This window comes from Panthera onca, chromosome B4 (genome assembly GCF_046562875.1).
Source record: "Panthera onca isolate mPanOnc1 chromosome B4, mPanOnc1 haplotype 2, whole genome shotgun sequence".
NCBI classification, from domain to species: domain Eukaryota; kingdom Metazoa; phylum Chordata; class Mammalia; order Carnivora; family Felidae; genus Panthera; species Panthera onca.
The window spans coordinates 30,480,813-30,507,555 of NC_138345.1; the positions used below are offsets into that span (position 1 = coordinate 30,480,813).

Consider the following 26,743-nt stretch of genomic DNA (forward strand, 5'->3'; position numbering starts at 1 on the left):
AAAGAGAGAAATACTTTCCCATAATTCTTTAGAAACCTACCTCATCTGAATGGTTGATTTAAAATTAAGAAACAATAGATTTTTCTAATTCGAATCCTACTTCTTAAAATAAATAAGTTCTTCCAACAGGGCATGTGGCAGTGTGGTGAAGGGTAAAACAACGAATGGACCATGCAGAATTTCAGTTCTTTTTTTATGTTTATTTATTTTTGAGAGAGACAAAGAGAGCAAGCAGGGGAAAGGCAGGGAAAGAGGGAGACACAGAATCCGAAGCAGGCTCCAGGGTCTGAGCTGTCAGCACAGAGCCTGACGTGGGACTTGAACCCACGAACCATGAAACCATGACCTGAGCTGAAGTCAGATGCTTAACAGACTGAACAACCCAGGTGCCCTCAGAGTTTCAGTTCTGTTATGCTTGATCAGGAGTCACTTCCTGAAACTTTCTGATCCAGCTATCCCCACTTACCAGGTGAGATTCAACAACTGACTTCTCACAGACTGAGAAAATTTCACAATAATAATAAGGAGAAAAAAGCTTCTCTTGAGAGATTCTGAATGTTGTGAATATTGAATTCAAGTCACAGCATTTACACCTTTTTAAAGAATCTTCTTAAGGGATTTACCTTTCCAGCCTCGACCCTTCTGGCAATTTTTTTCTAAGGAGAATTGCAATAAGCAAGAAGGTTATTTTTTTTTTTCCAGATCCTAGGGACAAAATAAATATGGTATATGTGATGTACAACAGGATGGGAGGAAAAGAGCGAGGAACCCCACATTGCCCTGCTCCAGACCCCTCTGCAAATGCACCCCTATAAGATTACTGTAGCAGGCAAGGCAAAAAGGCAGAGTTTACTCCAAAAGCGATTCTAGGCTTACAAAACAAACAAGCACTGCAAAAAATCACAGCCCTTTAATTTTCATGATGAAATATGAACATTCCATTGTCTCTCTGTTTAGCATACAGCAAAGACTTATTTGTTAATGAGTTCTGTTTGTGAAGGAGATTTTGTATGCAATTTAGAAAAAAAAAATGTGAAAACCCCACAAATAGAAGAACCATCATTTCAACATTAATATAATTCTCTTTCCCACCCATTTCTCACAATCATGTACTCTTGATATATTTAATCTTTTGCAATGGTTCCCATAGCAACTCCTCCTGGTAGTGGCTGAGCTGAAGGCTACTGGAGTCTTGAAACCCAACCCTGCCCTGGGCACGTTTTTTTGTTTTTCTTTCTTTTTTTTTTTTTTTTCTTTTCTCTCTCTCTCTCTCTTTCTCTTTTCATTTATTTGTTTATATTAAACCTTGGATATCTTAGAACTGTCCTTGTGTTGGCCATCAGAATCCTGTCAGAGATGAGAACATAAGGCCTTTTAAGGACAAAAGATATGTTATTTTTGTTGTGTTTCATTTTTTGGTTTTCAAAGCAGAGGCCCTGATTCTTTTAAATCTGCTCTCCATCACCACTTGCAAATTTCCTAACAGCACTTCCAAACAGGAGGAGAGGCTCCTCAAAGAGGCATTAATTAAAATGCATCCCTAAAGAGTGAAAACATCACCTCTGCTCTGCCCTCAGTTCTAGGGTGACCAGGAAAACAAGATGCTGAAAATCCTGTATAAAAATTCATGGGGTGACACAAGCCGGGTGTGCAATGGCAGCATTGGGACTGCATAATGCTCAAGAATTCAAATGGTAGGACATACTTCTCATTTCCTTCCTGCAATTTGTTTCTCTGCCCCCAGATAATACCAGCTCTGAGGAGTGGGCTTGGGGACTTGAAAATCAAATATTATTATTAATCACTGTAATTACTTTTCTTGGCCCAACTGTGGGGCTGGAAGCAAATGAAATTCTCTTGAGTGCTGTCTTAACTGAAACATGTTGCTGAGCCATGATTACCTCATCCTTAGTCATCTTAAACTAGAAAGAGTGTTACTGCAAAAAAATTTCTTCTAAAATATAACTGAGCCTGCTTATTTACATACGCAACTTATAAAAGACACAGCACTTTTTCCTAAAGATGAAGATAAGTCTTGCCCCTGACTCCCAAATGTCCAAAAGATGTCAAGTCAATAAAATGAGTTTAAAAGTTACTTAGACACCTCTGCGGGAGAATACATTTCTGTTTACCAGTCGAGCAAGATTAAAAGTTCAAAGTTAATAATACTTAAGCATCTTGTTTGAAATTAGAACAATGATACTTCTAATAACTTAGTGGTAAATTCTCTTTTCTGATAAATGTACATCTGGGCCTTAATCGTTGCAAAACTCTGTAGGGTGCCATTCACATTGGAAAAGTCGTGGTATTTATTACGACCATTCTCCAGCAGATGGAATTAAAGAATTTTGATCTGAAACAAACCAAAAACAGCATATTATGACAATTTTCTGTGAGTGGAAGGTAAAAAATCCTGAGGAAAGTATACCTTTTTCTAATTTACACAGAAGCAAATACTAACTATATTAAACGCATTCCATTTAAAGCCATCAATATGGGCTACAGTGCATACCACAATATTTTGACTGAGATTTATGATCAGATGAAACTATTAGTTATTTTTGTGCTATACTCAACAATGATTTGAAATTGTTTAAATTTTTCAACCAGCAGATTTACTATTAGCCAGTCAAGTTTCAGACCACATGAATGCAGTATTTTGACCATTTATTAAAATGTCACTGTGACTTAGCCTTATGGGTGGCACAAAACCCAAACTTTCATTTTGTGGTCTAGTTTAGACACCCTGCATTCTTATGTAATTTGGGGCACATCCTTACCCATCCAGCCTAGTTTCTTCACCTAAAAAAAAATTCTTACAGAATTCCTAAGATCTCGAATATATAATTGCATTGTAGTTAAAGACACACAGCCTTAAAAAAAATAAAAAGACTTGTATTTTATAGGACAAATGGTAGCATATGAAACACTCAAATCAGTCAAACACCATTTTTTTGGGGGGGGATATATATTGAGGTATAACTGACATATAATAAACTGCACATAATTAAAGTGCACAATTTGATAAGTTTTGATTTATGTAATACCCATCATCACCACAATCAAGGTAATGAACGTATCCATGACCCAGATAAATTCCTCATGTTCCTTTGTCATCCCTTCTTCCTGTCCTACCCCTCCTCCATCCCCATACCAATTCCCAGGCAAACACTGATCTGCTTTATTTCACTATAGAATTGCCCATATTTTCTAGAATTTTATATAAATACAATTACATAATATGAACTCTTTTTTTCATCGAGCTTTTTTCACTCAGAATAATTGTTTTTTCTATTTCCATGAGAAACTCATTACTAGAAATGTTGGATTTGAATCCATGAAGACCACCATGTGTCTTAAGACATCTGAAATATACCCTCATTGATTATTAACAATGTATTTTCTGTTGATTTTCAGAAACACAGTATCAGAATTGTCTGAATTTTAATAAAGAACAATATTATGGGACCACCTGGGTGACTCAGTTGGTTGAGCCTCCAACTCAATTTCGGCCTCAGGTCATGATCTCAAGGTGGTGAGATTGAGCCCCATGTTGAGCTTCACACGGAGGGTGGCGCCTGCTTAGGATACTTTCCCTCTCTCCCTCTCTCTCTGCCCCTGCCCTGCTCACACACACTCTAAATAAATAAATAAATAAATAAGAACCATATTATGAAATCAAGTGAGAAGACCTCAACTACTAGAAGGTAAGGACTCTTAGATTTCTTCTGTCTCTAATGCCTTAGTATTTGTTTTACTTAACAAGCAATAGTCACTGTTTTTTTAATTAAGATTTTAAAAATCTTGGGGTGCCTGGGTGGCTCAGTCTGTTAAGCGTCTGACTTCAGCTCAGGTCATGATCTCGCGGTCTGTGAGTTCGAGCCCCTATCGGCTCTGGGCTGATGGCTCAGAGCCTGGAGCCTGCTTCTGATTCTGTGTCTCCCTCTCTCTCTGCCCCTCCCCCGTTCATGCTCTGTCTCTCTCTGTCTCAAAAATAAATAAACGTTAAAAAAATAAATAAATAAATAAATAAATAAAAATCTTTAATTCCAGTGTAGTTAACATACAGTGTGATATTTGTTTCAGGTGTATATAGTGATTCAACGATTCCATACATTACTCAGTGCTCATAATGCTAAGTGTACCCTTAATTTTCTTCACCTGTTTCACCATCCCCTACCCACCTCCCTCTGGTAATCATCAGTTTGTTCTTTATAATTGAGAGTCTGTTTCTTGGTTTGTCTCTCTCTTTCTTTCTCTTTTTTTTTCCTTTGCACATTTGTTTTGTTTCTTAAATTCCACATATGAGTGAAATCATATAGTGTTTATCTTTTCACGTAGCATAATTCTCTCTAGCTCCATCCACATGGTTGCAAATGGCAAAATTTCATTCTTTTTTGTGGCTGAATAATATTCCATTATATATATAATATTCCATATATATATATATTCCACGTCTTCATATATATGTAATATTCCACTTATTCATATATATTCATATATATATATATATATATATATATATATATATCACTTCTTCTTTATCCATTCATCTATCAATGGATACTTGGGCTTTCCATAATTTGGCTATTGTAAATAATGCTGTAATAAACATTGGGGTGCATGTGTCCTTTTGAATTAGTGTTTTGTATTTTTTTTAATGTTTGTTTATTTTTGAGAGAGAGAGAGGAGGGACAGAGAGAGGGAGAGACCAAGGATCCAAAGTAGGCTCTGTGCTGACAGCATGGAGTCCAGTGCAGGCTCAAACTCATGAACCATGAGATCATGACCTGAGCCGAAGTGGGACACTTAACCAACTGAGCCACCCAGATGTGCCAGTGTTTTTGTATGTTTTGGGTAAATACCCAGTAGTGTGATTACTAAATCATAGGGAAGTTCTATTTTTAACTTTTTGGGAATCTCCCTACTGTTTTCCACAGTGGCTGCACCAGTTTGCATTCTCACCAATAGTGCATGAGTGTTCTTTTTTCTCTATATTCTCACCAACACTTGTTATTTCTTGTGTTTTTTGACTTTACTCATTCTGACAGGTGTGAGTGATATCTCATTATGGTGTTGATTTGAATTTCTTTGATGATGAGTGATGTTGAGCATCTTTTCTTGTGTCCATTGGCCATCTGGATGTCTTTGGAGAAATATTTGTTCATGTCTTCTGCCCATTTTCAATTGGATTATTTGTTTCTTTGGGTGTTGAGTTGTGTCAGTTCTTTGTATATTTTGGATATAACCCTTTAATGGATATGTCATTTGTAAATATCTTCTCCCATTCAGTTTTGATTGTTTTCTTTGCTGTGAAGGCTTTTATTTTGATGTAGTACAAATAGTTTATTTTTAATTTCTCTTGCCTCAGGAGACATATCTAGGAAAATGTTGCTACTGTTGATGTCAAAGAAGTTACTGCTTATTTTTTATGATTCTTATGATTTCTAGGTTTCACATTTATGTCTTCAATCCATTTTGAATTTATTTCTGTGTATGATGTAAGAAAGTGGTCCAGTTTCTTTTTTTTTTTTTTTTTTTTTTTTTTTTTGCATGTAGCTGTACAGTTTTCCTAGCACCATTTGTCGAAGAGACTATCTTTTCCTCATTGGATATTCTTTCCTGCTTTGTCGAAGATCAATTGTGGGTTTATTTCTGAGTTTTCTATTCTGTTCTATTGACTTATGTGTCTTTTTTTGTGCCAGGAATATACCGTTTTGATTACTATAGCTTTATAATATAACTTGAAGTCTGGAATTGTGATGCCTCCAGCTTTGTTTTTCTTTGTCAAAGTTGCTTTGGCTATTTGGGGTCTTTTGTGGTTCCATACAAATTTCAGGATTGTTTGTTACAGTTTTGTGAAAATGATGTTAGTATTTTGGTAGGGATTGCATTAAATCTGCAGAGTGCTTTGGATAGTATTGAAATTTTAATAATATTTGTTTTTCCAACCTATTAGTATGGAATGTCTTCCCATTTCTGTGTGTCATCTTCAATTTCTTTCATCAATGTTCTATAGTTTTCAGAGTACAGGTCTTTCACCTCTTGGACTAAGTTTATTCCTACATATTACTTTTTGGTGCAGTTGTAAATGGGATTGTCTTCTTAATTTCTCTTTCTCCTGCTTCATTATTAGAGTATAAAACTGCAACAGATTTCTGTACACTGATTTTGTATCCTATGACTGTACCAAATTCATTTATCAGTTCTAGTAGTTTTTTGGCAGAGTCTTTAGGGTTTTATATCAGTCCCTGGTAGGTTTTGGTGGAGTCTGCATATAGTGAAAGTTTTACTTCTTTACTAATTTGGATGCCTTTTGTTTCTTTTTGTTGTTTGATTGCTGTGGTCAGGATTTCCAGTATTATATTGAATAAAATTGTTGGGAATTTACATCCTTGTCTTGTTTCTTAGTATGATGTTTGCTGTGGGTTTTCATATAAGGTCTTTATTATGTTGAGGTATATTCCCTATAAACCTACTTTGTTGGGAATCATGAATGGATGATGTACTCTGTCGGATGCTTTTTATCTGATCTTTGGAAATGATCATATGGCTTTTACCCTTTCTCATAATGATGTCATGTATCACCTTGATTGATTTGCAAATATTGAATCATCCTTACAGCTCAGGAATAAATCCCACTTGATCATGGTGAATGAGTTTACTTAATGTACTGTTGGACTCAGTTTGCTAGTATTTTGTTGAGGATTTTTGCATATATGTTCATCAGAGATATTGACCTGTAGTTCTTTTTTTGTGGTGTCTTTATTTGGTTTTGGTGTCAATGTAATTCTGTCCTCATAGAATAAATTTGGAAGTTTTTCTTCCCCTTCTATTTTTTTGGAGTAGTTTGAGACTAGCTATTAACTCTTCTTTAAATGTTTGGTGGAATTTACCTTTGAAGCTGTCTAGTCCTGGACTTTTGTTTGTTGGGAGTTTTTGGTACTTATTCAGTTTCATCACTAGTAATCAGTCTGTTCAAAGCTTCTATTTCTCCCTCCTTCAGTTTTGGTTGGTTTTTTTGTTTCTAGGAATTTACCCATTTCTTCTAAGTTGTCCAAATCATTGGCTTATAATTTTTTATAATATTCTCTTACAATTGTTTGTATTTCTGTGGTGTTGGTTGTTCTTTCTCCTCTCATTTGTGACTTTTAGTCCTCTTTTACTTTTTCTTTTTCTTTCTTTTTTTTATGAGCCTGGCTAGAGATTTATCAATTTTATTGATCTTTTCAAATAACCAGCTCCTGGTTTCATTGATCTGTTCCATTGTGTTTTGGGTTGTTTTTTTGTTTTGTTTTGTTTTTTTGTTATTGTTGCCATTGTTGTTTTTTGTTTCTTTGGGTTTTTTGGGTTTTTTATTTTATTTTTTTTTGTTTTGTTTTCTTTTTGTTTGTTTTATTTCAGTTTCTATATCATTTATTTCTGCTCTAATCTTTATTTTATTCCTTCTGCTGGTTTGGGATTTCATTTGTTCTTTTTCTTTCCTTTAGATATAAAATTAGGTTGTTTATTTGTGACTTTTCATGCTTCCTGAGGTAGACCTGTATTGGCATAAACTTCCCTCTTAGAACAGCTTATGCTGGGGCGCCTGGGTGGGTCAGTTGGTTAAGGGTCCAACTTTGGCCCAGGTCATGATCTCACAGTTCATGAGTTCGAGCCCTCTGTTGGGCTCTGTGCTGACAGCTCAGAGCCTGGAGCCTGCTTCGGATTCTGTGTGTCTCTCTCTCTGCTTCTCCCCCTACCCCCTCTCTCTCTCAAAAATAAATAAACGTTAAAAAAAATAAGAACAGCTTGTGCTGCATCCCAAAGATTTTGGATCACTGTGTTTTCATTTCCATTTGTTTACATGTAATTTTTTTTTTCTTCTTTGACTTCTTGGCTGACCCATTCATTGTTTAGTAGCATATTTAACCTCCAGGAATTTGTGCCTTTTCTTGATTTTTATTTGTAGTTGATTTCTAGTTTCATAGCCTTGCCATCAGAAAAGATGCATGTTATGACTTCAATTTTTTGAATTTATTGAGACCAATATCTAATCTATTTTGGAGAATGTTCTTTGGGGTGGAATGTTCTGAATATATGTTAAATCCATCTGGTCCAGTGTGTCATTCAAAGCCACTGTTTCCTTCTTGATTTTGTTTGGATGATCTGTCCATGGGTATAAATGGGGTGTTAAATCCCCTTTTATTATTGAATTATTATAGATTGGTTCCTTTATGCTTGTTATTAACTGTTTTATGCATTTGAGTGCTTTCATATTGGGTGCATAAATATTTACAATTGTTATATCTTCTTGTTGGATTGTACCCTCTGTTATTATATAGTCTCCTTCCTTGTCTCCGTTAAAAATCTTTGCTTTAAAGTCTATTTTGTCCAACATAAGTATTTCGGCATAATTATATTGAGTTTTATCCATGTTCTTACAAATATTGATCATCTGTTTTTTTTTTTTTTTTATTGCTGAGCAGTATTTGATTTCATGGAGATTCTAGAGTTTATTTATTCATTAACCTGTTGAACATTGCAGTTGTTTCTAGTTTGAGATTATTACAAATAAAGCTCTAGGAACATTTGTGTATAAATCTTTGTCTGACATATATTTTCATTTCTAGGAGTGGCTGAATCATCTAGAGTAAGTGTATCTTTAACTTCTTAGGAAACTGACAGATTTTTTCCAAAAGTGTTGTATGCACCTACATTCCCACCAGCAGAATTGAGAGCTCCAATTGCTCCACGTCTTTGTCAACATTGGTATCATCAGTCTCTTTACTTTTGGACATGCTAATCAGTGTGTTGTGAAATGTCATTGTGGTTTTAATTTTCATTCCTTATGTTCAGCATATTTCCATGAGCTTACCTACCACCCATATATCTCCTTTGGTGAAATGTCTATTCATAATTTTTCTTCATTTTGTTTTTGGCATTTTATCCTCTTATCATTGAGTCTTGAAGCTTCTTATATTCCAAATATAAGTTCCTTAGCTGATTTGTGATTTACAAATATTTTTCCTATCGATGGCTGTCTTTGCATTCTCTTTGCAGCTCTTTTAAAGAGCAGAGCTCTAATGGGGTGCCTGAGTGGCTCAGTTGGTTAAGCATCCAACTTTGGCTCAGGTCATAATCTCATAGTTTGTGAGTTCGAGCCCCACATCAGACTCTGTGAAGACAGCTTGGAGCCTGGAGCCTACTTCAGACTCTGTGTCTCCTTCTGTCTCTTCCCTTCCCCTGTCTGCTCTCTCTCTCTCTCTCTCTCTCTCTTTCTCAAAAATAAATAAACATTAAAAAGCAGAGTTCTTAAGTTTATGAAATCTAATTTTTCAAACTACTTTCTTGTATGGATTACATTTTTGATATCATATGTAAGAAATTTTTGCCTGACCAAATATCACAAAGATTTTCTTCTATGAATATAATAGTTTTCTTATAGAAGTTCCATGTTTTTATGTTTTATATTTAGGTTATATGATCCATTTAGTGTTGATTTTTGTAAATGATGCAAGATGTGAACTTGTTCATCTTTGCACATATGGTTGTCCAATTGCTCCAGTAAAATTAGTTTGAAAGACTATCCTTGTTTTCACTGAATTGCCTTTGCAATCTTGTCAAAACTTCATTGACCATATATGTCCGGTTCTGTTTATGTACACTCCTCAAGATTTGTCTATTTTTTGATATTTTTTAAAATTTATATCCCAACTTGTTATCATATAGTGCAATAATGATTTTAGAAGTAGAATCCAGTGAGTCATCCCTTACATATAACACCCAGTGCTCATATCAATAAATGTTCTCCTTTATGCCCCATGCCCATTTAGCCCATCCCCCCCACCCACAACCCCTCCAGCAACCCTCAGTTTGTTCTCTATATTTAAGAGTCTCTTATACTTTGTCCCTCTCCCTGCTTTATATTATTTTTGCTTCCCTTCCCTTATGTTCATCTATTTTGTATCTTAAATTCCACATATGAGTGAATTCATATGATATTTGTCTTTCTCTGACTGACTCATTTCACTTGGCATAATACACTCTAGTTCCATCCATGTCATTGCAAATGGCAAGATTTCATTCTTTTTGATTGCCGAGTAATATTCCACTGTGTGTGTGTGTGTGTGTGTGTGTGTGTGTGTGTGTGTGTATGCCACATCTTCTTTATCCATTCACAAGATTTGTCTATTTATCTTTGCAGTTCTATCATGTTTTTTTCCCTATAATTTGAAATTCTGTTATTAAATGGATTAATACTTACAATGGGTGTATTCTATAATGAATTGACCCTGTTATCATTATGAAATGACCTTCTATATCACTACTAATATCCTTTACTTTAAAAATGCTTTGGATGATATTAATATAGCCATTGAAACTTTCTTATGATTAGTGTTAGTGTGATATATCTTTTTCCATACTATTACTTTTAACATAATTGTGTCTTTATAGTTAAACTGTATTTCTTTCATGCAGTATGTAGTGATTCTTATTTTTTGTTTGTATTTTTGTGGGTTTTTTTTTGTTGTTGTGTTTTGTTTTGTTTCTCCATCCAACAATTTCTGCCTTTTAATTGGAGTGTTAGGCCATTGTGTTTTAATGTAATTACAGATATTGTTAAATTATGTCTACCATCTCATTATTTATTTTTATTTGTCTCATCTACTTCTTCCTCCTTTGTCCCTTTTTCTTTGTTTCCTTTTTGATTCAGTATTTCAAAAATCTACTCATTTATTTAAGAACTATTAATTGAAATCTACTCTGTGTCAGCATTACTCTAGGCTCTGGAAATACAACAGTGAGTAAAAGAGAAGAAATCCCTGCCCTCTGAGACCTCTTCTTCAGCTGGAGAGATAACAAGGTGACCAGCATGGCTGGACAAGATGTGCAAGGAGAGAGTGGACAAAACTGAAGAGAGAGTTTCAATCAAGGGTCAGATCACATAGGGCCTTATATCATGATAGGGTATTTGGATTTTATTTTCGTTGTGATGACAAGCTACTGACAGGTTTTGAGCATGAAAGTAACATGATCCTGTTTACATTTTAAAATAATCACTCTGGCTGCCATTTGGCAAAGCTAGAGTAGAAGCAGGAAGTATAATTAGGAGGCTATTGCAGTTTTCCAAGAGAGAGAAGGATGGCTTCGAGGAGGATAAAGTTGTTCAGATGGTGAGTGGTTGGATTCTGCCTATATTTTTAAGGTAAAACTGACAGAACTTCCTGAGCAATTGGATTGGGGAAAGGAAAAAGAGAAACCAGGGATGATTTCTAGGGTTTTATCTTAACAACTACATGAAAGCTGGTGCCGTTTACTGCAGACGATTAGGTTTTGTTCTGGACATAGTAAGTTTGAGATGTTTATTAGATATTCAAATGGAGAGATCAAGTAGGAAGTTGGATAGGAGCCTGGAAGATGAGGTGGAAGATCATGCTAGAGACGAATTTTTCAGTCACCAGTGGGCTTGTGCAAACTTTTAAGAAAATGTTTCAATTGTGATACTCCAGGGGGTAAAATTCATGTTCTTCTGCTGCAAATACGGTATGTTTCTTTGCACTCAAGTCCAACACACAGACTCTGCTCGTGACGGTTCTTTTGATCACATGCAACAGAAACCGACTCTGGATAGCTACAGCAAAAAAGGGTATTAATTGAAAGAGATTTTTCAATACAGTCTCAGAATCTAAGGAATATTAAAAACTATGACACAGAAAAGGCAGCAACCAAAGCCAGACCAATGATCTCTGTGATAAAAGTTTGAGGCATTATTATTAATAAAACTCAGGTCCAATGGCTTTAGGCCCAGTAGAGTCATTGCAATGCTCTAAAAAGCCAGGAGAAGGGCCATCTATTCTCCATCTGTTAGAAAGAGGGATTGAAGAAATTCTTGCTACTCAAAGCATGGTTCTTGGATCAGAGCTTTTTGGAAAGCAGAATATTAGGTCCCACCCAAGACCTAACTGATCACAATTTGCATTGCAACAAGACCATCAAGCGATTAAAATACATGTTAATGATTAGGAAACACTGAACTAAATGATCTTCCAGCCATAAAATTCTCTGATTGTCTGAATTGGGCATACGTGTTCATACAGTAGCTATATCATGGAAGGTCTTTTGGATTCTTATCCAATATAACTTTAGAATTCCTTGTTAATTTGTTCATAGTGTTTTTTAGTGCTTTCTGTGTAGCTTTCTTGTTAGTTGCTCTGAGTATATATGACATATCTACGTTATGCTCATCTATTCATGCCAACATTTTTATCTACTTCCAGTGAAGTTTAGAAAATTTAGGTCCCTTGAGCTTCCTTGCTTTTAAATATTATTATCTTAAGTATCAGATGACGTTACAGTTTTTGTTTAAGTCATCATATTTGATTTCTTTTTTTTTATTTTTTTTAACATTTATTTATTTTTGAGACAGGGAGAGACAGAGCATGAACAGGGGAGGGTCAGAGAGAGGGTGATACAGAATCTGAAACAGGCTCCAGGCTCCAGGCTCCAAGCTGTCAGCACAGAGCCCGACGCGGGGCTCACAGACCGCGAGATCATGACCTGAGCCGAAGTCGGCCGCTTAACCGACTGAGCCACCCAGGCGCCCCAAATTTGATTTCTAAAATTCATGAACAGAAGGATGGTATATTGTATGGCCATCTATTTCTGTTCTTCCCATTGTTCTTGCTGATGATTCCAAAATTTTTTTTATCATTTCCTTTTTGTTTACAGAACTTCCTTTAGTTATTCCTTAAGGGTAGGCCTGCTAGTGACAAATTATTTTAGTTTTTCTTCATCTGAGAATATCTTTATTGCCCCTTCATTCCTGAAGGATAGTTTCACCCACAGAATAATCATGGTTGACAGTTCTTTTCTTTCAACACTTGAAAAATGTTGGACTGCTTTTTTCTGGCCTCTATGTTTTCAGATTAGAAATCAACTGTCATTCAAATTGCCATTTCCCTTGTAGGTAGTGTTTTGTTTCTTTCTGCTTGTTTTCAAGATTTTTTTCTTTGTTTTTAGCTTTCCAAAATTTAATTATGATATCCCTTAATGTGGATTTTTTTTTTTACTTTATCTTGTTTGCAGTTTGCTCAACTTGAATCTGTAGGTTTATTTCTTTTGCCACAACTTTTAGCCATTATTTCGTGGCATACTCTTTTGGTCATACTTGCTTTTTCTTCTCCGTCATATCCACTCTACTATTGATCTTGTCCAACTAGTTTTTGTTTCTCTTTTTGCATTATTTAGCTCTACATTTTTCATTTAGCTCTTTTTTTTAATCACTTTAATTTTTTTTTTTTGCTGAGATTTTTTATTTTTTCATTTGTTTCCAGAGAATTTATAATACTTTGGTGAAGCATTTTTATGACGACTATCTTAAAATCCTTACGCTTTGTATGTAGGTGATTTTTTTCTTTTATCTTGGACATTTTGACTTTTATGTTAGCAGACTCTGGGCCTTATTTAGATCTTTTATGATGGCAGGCAGTCATCATATTTAGGTTTAGCACACAGGCCCTGGCCTGATTGTGTAATCTATGGTTCCAAAGACAACTTAATTTTCAGAGCCATAAGGTTCTATTTTGTCTGCTGTTTTCTACTGGTACTGCTTAGAATGATGGGGTATAGTTTACCCAAACCCACTATAGTTTATCTAGCGTGTCTGGAAGGGAGAAAGGGATTACCTGTCCAGGAGAACAAGGAGACTTCCTAAACCAAGTCCTTATTGTGGTGGGTCCCCTTTCATAGTGCCACCCAGCCACTCAGTGTCTTTGGTGGAAGGTGAGAGGGAGTCTCTGGCTTAGAGAGGAATAAGAATGCCTCCTGGGCTAGCCACTTTTTGCAGTGGGATCTCCCTTGCTAATGCCTTCCAGCATCTTTGGTTAGAGAATGGAGGCTTGGGTCCCCAGTGAGGAAGGTGAGCACTTCCCCTGAACACATCATTAGTAGGGCTCTCAGTTAATCTTCTTTGCTGGTGTTCTGAGCTTGCCTATTGTTGCTGGCAGGATTCTCACTAAGTCTAGGAGATGAATGAGCCTTCCTATAGCTACTTACCTGAAGTTGTGGTTCAGAAAAATGCCAAGCCTGAGTCCACTTCTTCTGTTAGGCAGGACGATTGTAAGATACCTCGATGCTACTTTTCCTGTAGCCCTGAGGTCCCTAATCAGTTGCCTTCCTTTTTCTGCCATTCAGAGTTCTCCTTTGTTTGCTTCTTACATTGTCTCCAGGGTTTATATTTGTACCTAAGAGGGACAAAAGAGTCTATATCATTTTGCCTGGACCAGAAGTCTTTGAATTGTGTATTTTTTAATTGATTCTATTTACCCCCCCCCCCCCGTTTTCTTATTAGTTATAACTCTCTGCAGCATTATTTTTGTAATTATTTTAGAGCTCATAGTATAGCACACATACATCTTAGTCTACCCTTCCCATGTAGTATAACCTTACAACAGTATACTTCCATTTCTCCCTCCCAGCCTTCATGCTATTGCCATCATACATTTCATTCCTACATATGACATACACCCCACAATACACTGTTATTGCTTTAAGCAATTGATTATCTTTTCAAAAGATATAAATTATAAGAAAAATCTTTAGTATCCAAAAAGTTGCCATTTCCTGGGCTCCTTATTTCTTTGTGTGGATACAGATCTCCATTCGGAGTCACTTTCGTCTGCTTAACAAACTTCATCATTTCTTGTAGTGTAGGTGTGTTGCTAATAAATGTTTTTACCTTTAACTGTCTGAATAAGTTTTTATGTGCCTTTATCTTGCAAAGATGTTGTTTTTACTGGTGAAGACTCTAAGTTGAGTTCTGGTCTTTGAGAATTTTAAAGATGTTACCCCACTGTCCTCTCATTTGCTTTGTTTCTGGGGAGAAAACTGCTTTTCTTTGTTCTTTGCATTTAATGTGTCTTTCTGCTCTTACTGTTTTTTAATATATTCTCTTTTTTAATGTTTTATTTTACTTTTGAGAGTGAGAGAGAGAGAGAGAGAGACAGCATGCACACGAGCAGAAGAGGGGTGGGGGTGGGGGGGGACACGTACTGACAGCAGAGAGCCCGATGAGCTCAAACTCATGAACCATGAGATCATGACCTGAGCCGAAGTCAGACTCTTAACTGACTGATCCACCTAGTGCTCCTAGTATATTCTTTTTATCACTGGTTTTAAAATATTTGATTATGATGGAACTTGGTGTTGTTTTCTTCATGTTTCTTGGTTTTTTTTAAGTTTATTTATTTATTTTTTAGAGAGAGAGAGCATGAGTGGGGTAGGGGTAAAGAGAGAGGGAGAGAGGGCATCCCAAGCAGGCTGCACTCTCTGCACTCAGTCTGACACAGGGCTCAATCACACGACTGCAAGATCATGACCTGAGCTGAAATCAAGAGTCAGATACTTAACTGACTGAGCCACCCAGGTGTCCCCGTGTTTCTTGTTTTTAAAGTTGCTTGGATCCATTTGCTTATGTTTTTCATCAAGTTTGGAAATATTTTGGCCATTATTTCTACAAACAACATTTCTGTGCTACACCAATTACACAATATTAGACCTACTAAAATTGTCCCAGAGCTCATTAATGATCTCATTTTTTTCTTTCACTGTTTTCTCTTTGTTTCATTTTAAATAGTTTCTACTGCTTTGTTTCCATGCGTACTAATCTTTTATTATGCAATGTCTAATCTGCTGCTTGCCATATCCTGTGTATTTTCATCTCACACATGTAAGCTTCATCTCTAGAAGTTTGATTTGGTTGTTTTTAAAAATATTTTTGGGGCACCTGGGTGGCTCAGTCAGTTAAGCATCCGACTTCGGTTCAGGTCATGATCTCAAGGTCTGTGAGTTCAAGCCCCACATCAGGCTATTTGCTGACAGCTCAGAGCCTGGAGCTTGCTTCAGATTCTGTGTCTCCTTCCCTCTCTGCCCCTCCCATGCTCATGCTCTGTCTCTCTGTCTTTCAAAATAATAAACATTAAAAAATTTTTCAAAATATTTTCTATACCTCTACTTAATACATTCATTCTCTAGTTTTTGATCACATTAAATAGAGTTATGATAACCATTTTAATATCCTTGTCTACTAATTCTATCATCTTTATTAATTCTGAGTCCATTTTGATTTTTATCTTCTTTATATTTTGTACCACACTGTTTTGTTTTGTTTTTCCTAATGCCTGGTAATTTATGATTGGATACCAGATATTGTAATTCTTACCTTATTGGCTGCAAAACTTTTCTATAATCTTATAAATTGTCTTTTTTTTCCCTGGGATGTGGTCAAATTGGAAATAGTTTGGTTCTCTTGGGTATTGCTTTTAAGCATTGTTAGGCAGAACCAGTGGAGCATTATGTCCAGGGAGAATTTTCCTCACTACTTAGACAATACCCTTCTGAATACTCTACTCAATGAACCATAAATTATGAGGTTTTCCACTCTGACTGCTGGGAATGGGCATTATTGTAGGCCCTAATTGAGCTCTGTGCATTTTTCATTCACATCCTTTTGACTAGATCTTCACCAAGCATGGGTAGTTTCTTCATGGACATGCACTGATCACTATTCAACTGGATACTTTTGGAGAACATGAAGCAGCTCTCCAGAGCTCTTTCTCTGCAACTCTCTTCTCTGACACTCTGTCCTATTAAATCCAACCCCCTCAATCTTCCTATGCTTCTAGGCCCCCCTTACTTAACTCAGAGAGTCTACTAGGCTCAGGTGTGGCTTCTCTTCCTTGCATCATAGCCTGGAAACTTTCTCCACACAATAAGCTAGGTCATTTTGGGATTCATCTTATTTGTTTCCTATGTTTCAATTGTCTCTTTTATTACCTGATGGCCTGATGTCCAATGTCTCATGAACTTTTCTTTTATATATTCTTATGTAGAAAAGTAACTAGAAATGAACAAGAGTAACTGGGAGGATAATATTTAGGAGATATGTCCAGTAAGACTAGGATGGTACAGTAATGATGGGGAGAAGTGGATAGATTTGAGAGATATTTAGGATGTAGAACAACAATATTCGGTGACGGATGGTCTGTGCAGGAATGGCAAAGGAGGGAGAAAAAAGTGTTACCAGGTGCCACTGGATGTGTGGTGCCACTAACTCACTGATGCAGGGAACTCTGGAGGGGGAGCTGTTTTGGCGTGAAATAAATTCAGTTTGGAAAATGTTCACCTTTATTGTGCTGGCAAGAGTGTTTATGAAATGAGGAGGAACCTATTAAAATATAAAGTTAAGAGAAGAAATAGTGAAAAGGAAACTAGATTATAAAAAATAGAAGTAGAAGAAAAGAATAATTATCATGCCATTCTATGGGACTTTATGGATCATTTCTACTTTTATTTGTAAGGGCCACTAACTTGACAATTAGAAATGTAGAAGTTTCCCAATACTACATTATATGCTAACTAACTTGAATTTAAATAATATCTTGGAAGAAAAAAAAAGAAACATAGAAGTTTCACTGACAATACTATTTCTAATATGTCAGTAAAAAATAAAAATGTCTTCAACTTCTGGTTTTAGAAGAATGTTAAAGATGTATATTAATGAGGATATTTCATAATGAATTCCTTACATGTTGTTACTTTTACATAACTGAAAAATCTGGATTCTCACCCTCAGGTTTTTGTGTAATAAACTGCCAAATTCTATCAAGAAAACACTGACTTCAAATGTGGATGGCAAACTGATGTCTGGAGAGGGGAAAGCATTGAGCCAGACTGACAAAGCAAGGTATGAGAATTCATCTCAGCACTCAGAAAAATGGTGGGCTTGGTTGTAACACATCAAAGAGAGAAAAAGGAATCTTATGGTATAAACTGAGAATTTCCAAATAGGTGAAAAATAATTATTTATACAGAATTCCTTACAAAATATTCACTCCACTAATAGTAATAATAAAACTAACATTCCTAATTCTAAAATCAGAAGTTGAAACCATTTTTATTTTTTATTGACATGTTAAAAGCAGACAGAATTGTTTCAGGCTGTGTCTAAATGATCTGATTATGAGCCAACATCATAAGTGCAGACAGTTTTAGGCAGGAATAGCAAACACCTGCTGAACTCACCATCATGTTTAATATTGTACTGAATTTTGAGATATAAGATCACAGTTTAAGTACTTGTCTAACAAAATAGCATCAGGCTTAAGACACTGACCTTTATTTGTCTAAAACACATAGAACACTCTCTCTCCCATCAAAGAGCGTAGCTGTCAAATGCTCTGTACGCAGCCACTAAACACTTCCAAGATTGCAAGTTGAGGCATGGATATTAAGTATACATTTAATCAGCTGGAGAAGGTGAGAAGAAGCATTACACTGACTAATTTCAGTAGTAACTGTAATGGGCTCTTAATTATATTTAGTGTCTGGTAGATTCATTCAGTTGCTGATTGCAAGACATAGTGGCAAATATTGAGCAGTTTACTTCCCTTTCTAGATGGTGCACATTTTAAAAAGAAATCCACATTCTCAAATCACGTTACTGTGGGTGTAAATTGGGAAACATCTTTGGAGGGCAATTTGGCAACACCTATGAAAACTAAAGTGTGCTTATATTCCCTTTGACCAACCAATCTGAATATGAAACTTTAGTCTAGAGATAATTTCACATGAGTGCACAAAGTATGAACAAAGATAGTCATTGCAGAATGGAGGACAATACCAAATATTAGCAACAGCCTAAATGTTCATCAGCAGGAAATTGGCTGGATAAATTATGGCATTTCCATTCAATAAAGTGCAGCTATAAAAATGAGACAGTACCTCTATATAAACTGATTTTGAACATTTTCTGAGATACATAGGTATGTGCAGAAAATCAAATAGAGAGCAGTGTGTAATACACTACTATTTGCATAAAGGAGGAGGAGTGAGTGTAAATACTCTGCATATATACATGTATGTTTGTTGAAAGTTTACACAAGAAGTGAGTAATCATGGTTGTCCATGGAAAGAAGTGGAAATGGGAAATGGAGGGACAAGGATGGGGAAAGCTTTACTTTACATGTGTATCCATATATTCTTTATATGCTTTGAATATTTTACTATGTAATATATAAACTATTGAAAAATTAAAAATTAAAAATCCATCAAATATTTAAAATTACATCAAAATCCATTATAAATTTTAACATAGCTTCAGGAAAAAAAAAATGCTTGCTAGAAGATAGAGTAGAGGTACTTAAGAATGCACCAAATCCTGTTAAAATGGCATATTTAAAGGAAATTAGAAGTTTCTGATAAAACTAATGATCACTAAAAAGAAGTTGGAAATATAGAAACGAAGGAGTTAGGATATTTTCCTTGCTGGGCACATTAGCTTCAAATTCTGAGGGAAAAATTATGATAGCTTCCTGACAAGGAAAGACAAACCTGAAAGTCATTCTTCTTCTGTTGCACAGCTCAGACCCTCTGGTTAGCCAACATTTTATCAATAAACAGGTTGGCCTAACCAATAAGAGAAGGAGAATCAAGAAAATGAGAAAGGAAACAATGTGAAATGAAATTGTACATGCACAAAGGAGTATGTTTACTGGAATAAAATATTTTACCAGAATAATACCAGTCTATTTTAAAAATATTTTGTTGATTTTTCTATGAAATGAACTATAACTATCTATCAAAAATGACCTTCATTTGCATTATGTTTAAGTTTGTGGAAGAAGTTAGGGTATACACAGTGTATGCGATAAAATAGATTATGGGTGTAGCCACCCCCAAACATCCATACAAAGTTTTGTAGCCAAGGGGAAGAATATCTAGGCTACAGAGTGTACTTCTTTGTTAATTTTATTTGAAGATATAAAATCTAAACTTATAATTATTGTTTTGCATTTATAAATATTAGAAACTTTGTTAAAACTTCACTTTATATCTTGTAAAATATTTTTTTTAGTGATCCTGTCTTTCCATGTCTTAATGTATCAAGGGAGTGTTTTGTTTTGTTTTGTTTTGTTTTGTTTTGTTTTGTTTTTAATTAGACCAAAAACATGGTGTTTTGTTTTCCCTTTTTGGCCACTTTTAACAATTATAAGCTGATGGACTAAAAGACCTGAGGAGAGTAGCCATCAGTTAAAGAAGCAAATCACCAGATTGAGGACATACTTCAAACATCAAATTGGCCTGGTCATGAATTGTCAGGGAGAAAAGTCACTTCTCAGATCAACAATTGTCTTCATCATAGTTTGATCAAATTCCACAGTTGTTGGATATTTTCTTGGGCAGATTCCACTCTGGTAGAACTTAACTCACTCTAAATGCAACTTGTGAGAAGATTAAAAGCATATGCTCTGTAACACTCACAGGTGGCTGCATCTTGAAGAATGGATGCTGATGCCAAAGACAAACAGCAATTTCCATGGAAGAAACACAAGGACAGAATAAAAGGAAAAGCAAGACAAAATAAAAGGAGAGCATACATCAGATGATAAAAAATGTTCATATCTCCTGTCGGAACAAAGTCCTTTCCTTCTTGCCCTCTTCCCAGCCCCGACAAGGATAGCTCTCCTGCAGACCACAGACTCAAGTCCCCCTTCCAGTCACCTAATAAAAACCATTCTTGGGACGCCTGGGTGGCTCAGTTGGTTTGGCATCAGACTCTTGATTTCGGCTCAGGTCATGATCCTAGAGTTGTGGGTTGGAGCCCCATGTTGGGCTCCATGCTGAGTGGGGAACCTGCTGGAGATTCACTCTCTCTCATTCTGCCCCTCTCCCCAACTCATGCTCTGTCTCTAAAAAATAAATAAATAAATAAATAAATAAATAAATAAATAAATAAATAAAAAGAAACAGTCTTTACCACTTTGCTCCCCTTTTGGGTATGTCTCAAGCATTCTACCCTGATCTTGAGAAATTCTTCACCCCACCTGGTAGCCATTTATGGAACATCTCCATACATGTGGTTTGTAAGACAGAAGATGAGTAATACCTGATTCATCATCAAGCTCACTGTCGAGTAAATGTTTCGCAGCTCTTGACTCTGAAGCTAGAGCTCAATAAAGTTGAGCAGGCTTCAACACAATCATCTTTACTCAAAGGTCCTACCTGTTCTACTAACTAGCACTTTGACAAACTGCTACACTGAAGGATCTCCTCTTACTTTAGTTATTTTTTTTTTCTGTTCACAGATTTTCGGCAGCCCCAAATAGGGGGTATCTGGTATTTGTGTTGCTTTCTGTGATTCAACTAGGAAATGCTTTATCAGTGACATGAGGAATTAGAAGTATTCTTGCAAAACTCTCTCAGCCCTACAGTTGCATAAATGTATGACTCTGTCTATTGGGTAATGTCAGAGTGAAGCCATACTAAATTAATCATTCATTGATTCTACAACATATTTATTGAGTGTTTACTACATGTCAGATGCTGAACAAGGCCCTACAGATAAAAATGTGAATAAAAAATAGATCCAGCATTAAAACTGCAAATGACATTGAATATGAGTTGAATGTTGAATGGAACTAACGGGTATAGAAAGAAGATCATGTAAGTAAATAACTGGCTAAAATAAGGATGACTATTGCTATGGCAGACATATGCCTTCAATGGTGGAGTAGCGCAATGGAAGGAAACCTAAGACTCAGGGTCAGGGAAGACTTCTGGGAGCAGGTGGATCTTAAGAGAAATCATGTAGGACATATGTGAGTCTTCATCACAGAAGAGAGGGCAGATAACAGAGCAATCAGAAGTAGTGTGCCTGTTCTAGAGAGAACAGAACAATGTGACCAGTTTGTCCCCTGCTTTGCCCCCCTTTTAACACACAGCCTGCCATATCCTGTGCCATCAGTGGACACTGGTTGAATAAATAAATGTATGATGAATAATGTAGTTGTTTCATATATCTGTAACTTAGTCAAAGAGCAGGGGAATGTTAAAGGATAAGGATTTTTTAATAATAAGAAAGTCATAAAGGGACCTACACATCTCTTGGAAAGAATTTGTAGTTTATTCTACAGGCAACAAGAACCTATAAAGAATTATCTGCCGAAACAGACATGGCAACATTCATCATCATTTTTCCTAAGCATTAAATGCCGCATAGTGCCTGCTCTTGCTTCAGTCCTCAAGACTAGGTATGACAGCCCCTGGATGTATAGCTCTCAGGCACTACTGTGCTGGCACATCCTTGTTTAATGGAATCTTTCTGGAAGGAAACTCAAAAGAATGAGTATCAGACCATATGGGTTGGTACTGAGTGCAGACATATTCTCGATATAATACCTTGGGAAAGGAGAGGCATGGGGTCTGGGATTTTACCTTATGCACAAGCCAATCAGCTTATTACTATGTCATGGATGTTCACAGAAAGCACTTTCCTGGGTCAAAGACACTAGACCTTATTACAGCACAGCAAGTAGCATTAGTACCATGTATTTTCATTGGTTCCCTTGCCTCCCTAAGTCTCATGGACCCTGATGGATACTGTACACACGGCAAGATACTTTATAACACAGCTGAGGGACACAGTTTGGAGAACTCAACCAGCCTGCTCACTGTCTGGTGAAAGATGTAACCTTATGACTTAAGGTTGCCAGCCTCACATGCAACACTGAGCACTGGCCCAGTTAAAGAGCCATTAGAGTCTTCTGTCCAGCAGGATGTGTCAGAGCACGAGAAACCCAAGAATGGTGGTCTTTCTTTTCAGGAGACATACATTTCACACCTTGGGGGAAAAATGAAAACAATTTAACTAAAATTAGTAATTTGGGGTTTTCTTATACCTTCTGTAGGTATCCCTCTCTTCAATGACAGGCTGAGGGAGCAGCACAGTCTGCTGTGTATTTTGTTCTTCTTGACTTAGTAACAGTAACAGCATAACATGTTGTATTTATGGAGCACTGTGCATGTACCTCATGTGAATCATCTCATTTACTCTTCAAGCCCCATGTGATAAGTTCCATTGACTATCATTCCCATTTCACAGACAGGGCAAGTGAGGTACAGAGGTGCTAAGTGCTTGTCTAAGGTCACTTACATAGCAGAGCTGGGCTTTTAGTGAAAATCTGACTAATGGAAGTCTATCCAGAAGCTAGAAAGAAAAGTGTACACTTCAATATTATAATTTTTTTATAGATCTTAAAAGACCTGGCCAGCGACTAAAGGAGATTAGTAGCATGCATGATGTCTGGCAGAAAGGGAGCAGACTAATGATTCATGACTCCAGGGTCACAGAAATTCCAAAGAGGATGTTATTTGGACATAGCAAAAACTCCTTCAAATCAGGTACCACCTCCTTCAGGGCATATGAGACCATATTAAATTTAATTTTAATTAATTATGTTTTGAATTTATTTTTCAGTCAGTAATTATTATTAATCATAATAATGATTATTGCCATTAAGTCTTTATTTTTTTAATGTTTATTTTTTGAGAGAGAGAGAGTCAGAGTGCAAGCAAGGGAGGGGCAGCAAGAAAGGGAGACACAGAATCCCAAGCAGGATCCAGGCTCCAAGCTGTCAGCACGGAGCCTGGAACGGGTCTTGAATGCAAGATCATGGCCTGAACTGAAGTCAGAAGCTTAACCAACTGAACCACCCAGGAGCCCCACCATTAATGCTTTAAACTCTAAACAAAATGTAATCCATTTATTCAGGAGTTAGATTTGGTTGTGCAATGGCATAAATTTCAAGCCCTTCTGTAAAATATGAAGAAATGTGCCTTTAGCATTCTGTGTAAAACTGTTTGGTTAAATATATGTGTATGAGAAAAAAAAAAGATTTATCCCTAAATAAAATCAAAGTTCTTAAAGGAAAAAAAAAATGAGAGCCCACTCATTGTTTGGAAAATATTCTAAAGTACCAAATTGTTATTTCAGGACCTGTAAGCACATATTTCTGGTTCTGTTAATTTTAATGCATTTAGTCCTATAACTAACAAAACAAAACAAAACAAAACCTTCTCTTTAAGTAACCAAGGTGGTCCTGAGGATATTCATGCTTTTGCCACATAGGAATTGCAAGTCAAGTTCTCATGCCGGAGAACTCAGGGTGGTGAGTAGGATAGAGATTCTCAGAATGGAGAGATGAGAACCACAGGTGGATGAAAAAGTCTAATTTTGTTAGAGGTTATGTTCAAGGAATATGCTGAACACATCTCACAATAAAGATGTGCCTCAACCAGGGACGTGACTATCTAGGCCTACCTGTGACTAGGGCCTGGCCTGAGTGAGCTTCTCATGAGGACAGTTCACAGGTGAGGGTGGTTTGACCACTGTGAGACAAGAGGCATTCCTCAAACGATTGTGCATTACCTAGGACAGGAATCAGATTCATTATCAAAAATGGGATTGGGGAGCCTAGGTGGCTCAGTCAGCTAAGTGTCCGACTTCCACTCAGGTCATGATCTTACGGTTTGTGAGTTCAAGCCTCCCATTGGGCTCTATGCTGACAGCTCAGAGCCTACGGCCTGTTTCAGATTCTGTGTCTCCCTCTCTCTCTGCCCCTCCCCTCCTTCTCTCAAATAAATAAATATTTTTAAAAATGGGAATGGTGTGAAGACAGGGAAGTAGCAGCTTGGTGCTTCTCTATTCAGGGGTGAAGCGGAGGGTTATAAAAGGATCTTGGGGACAGCAACAGAGTAAGACGGTATAAAATGTCCATTGCATGGGTTCAGCACCTGTGTATCTGGGTGTCTTTCAAGGGCTAAGCAGTTCTCCTCCCAATACGAGTGCCTAAAAACCAGAAACACCATACTTGGCAAAATAGAAAGACCCAAAGCAGGAAAACATGAAAGACAGAGGGAGACAGATTTTTAAAAGGCTGCTCACCAATGTTCTCAGTTTCCACACCTAACCCACTGGATTTGTCATCATTTATAACTTTTTTTAAATGAAACTCTGTACCACTGCGTTTGGGAGGACAAAGTGTGTGCCCTGGAGGGGAGGATAAGAGGCACTGTCTACTACATGTACTTCAAGAGGTTATGCTCAGGGTGCCTGGGTGGCTCAGTCAGCTGAGCATCTGACTCTTGATTTTGGCTCAGGTTGTGATCTCAAAATTCATGAGATCCAGCCTCTGGTCAGGCTTTGCACTGACAGCATGGAGCCCGCTTGAGATCCTCTCTCTCCCTCTCACTCTTTCCCTCTCTCTCTGCCCCTCCCCTGCTCATGCACACTCTGTCTCCTTCTCTCTCTCTCTCTTTCTCTCTCTCTCTCTCAAAATAAGTAAATAAACAATAAAAAAAATAGGTTATGCTCAGTGACAAAGATCTGATTCCAACTAAAGAAGGCTTCTCCAGGAAGGGTGTAACCAAAACCTTGAGTACACATACAGTTGTTTAGGCACTGAGATACATGAAGGTCAAAAAGGACACACATGTATCTACTGATATCCAATCATGTGAAATCTTTGGAAAGAACTTCCTCATCTCAGGTGAAGCCACCATGCTCTCCTATCACTTCTTCACCACCCCACCTTAATTGTGAAACCCTTCTTGTCTGGATTCTTCATTCAATCTCCTTTATAGTTCCCTGGTTTCTTAGGTGAGGACCTTGACAGTCTTGAGTTACTTTAGAAGTACCATTGTAAAATCACAGGGAACAAAGCTAGCATATGAGTCCATGTAGATCTTTGGGGGAATTTTTAGTTGCTTCCTTGTCTTTCTTTCTTTCTTTCTTTTGTTCTTTTTCTTTTTTTTCTTTTGAGAGAGAGGGAGAAAGCAAGGAAGCAAGGAAGGGGCAGAGAGAGAGGAAGAGATGATGGAATCCCAAGCAGTCTCCACACCCCACCAGATGCAGGGCTCAATCCCACATCAGTGAGATCATGACCTGAGCCGAAATCAAGAGTCAAACACTTAACCGACTGAGCCACCCAGGTGCCCCTAGTGGCTTTCTTTTCTCTTTTTCTTTTCTTTTCTTTTCTTTTTTTTTTTTTGTTTACATTTCATAACATGAAAAATAGATTAGGTTCTTAGTTTAAAGTATTCAGGACCAAAATAGGAGATAGGTACCTTTCCTCACCTTTAGTTGGACTCACTGCCATTTATGGACAGTACTTAACGTTAAGAATCAGTGAATTATATAATTAACACTCCAGAAAAGCATTCTTATGGCTGAGAGGAGTCTCACTGTATGGAACACCACATATTTTTAGACTATTCTCACATGCACATGTCAATGAAAGAAAACAATCACTGGTAACATACCACAGGACAGCTCAAGGGCAAATCAGAAACAGTAACAGAGGCACAGGATTTTATAACCAGGGGCTGTCACCTTATTATTAGTTGTACATGTTGCTGCCTACCATAGAATCCACTTCAGAGGCTTTATTCCAATTTCCACATTCTAATTAGCCAATTATTTATCACCTGGTCCAGGGATTATCGGCAAAGAAACTTTGGATGATGAAGTAACACCTAGAACACCTGTCTTAGAAATCTATTTTTTCCTATTTAAGAAAAGAGAAAAATATCTACAAGTATGAAGGGGAGAAAAGCCAGAATATGTTAATGACTAGCTTCCAAGTCAAATCACTTAATTTGGTGTTATATGCGAAGTTAATTTCAGTTTTCTTATGGAAGAATAAGGCTAATGGAAGGCTTACCTGACATTTCTCTCAGTGCTGCGAGTTCTTTCCCTTGCCATTTCTCTCTGGCAAATGGCTGTACACCATTGCTTTCTGAGCACACGTGGAGGCAGTTGCTTCAGCACAAAGTTACCTTTTGCTGAATGTAAGCAGCTATCCATTAGAAAAGACAGATTTGGCCCTGCAATTCTGAAGATGGGTGTCTAGCCTCAGCTTCTCTA

The 26,743-nt window shown here is 36.8% G+C and overlaps 1 long non-coding RNA gene across 1 annotated transcript; it reads right to left on the bottom strand.

Annotated features, from left to right (window-relative positions):
• Window positions 1-914: 914 nt before the first annotated feature.
• LOC132660388 (uncharacterized) lies at window positions 915-26,216 on the bottom strand. Its single transcript, XR_009601748.3, has 4 exons — window positions 26,140-26,216; window positions 24,140-24,247; window positions 14,038-14,225; window positions 915-2,353 (listed from the first exon to the last, which is right to left on the bottom strand). It is a non-coding gene; the product is annotated as an uncharacterized LOC132660388 (long non-coding RNA).
• Window positions 26,217-26,743: the final 527 nt, after the last annotated feature.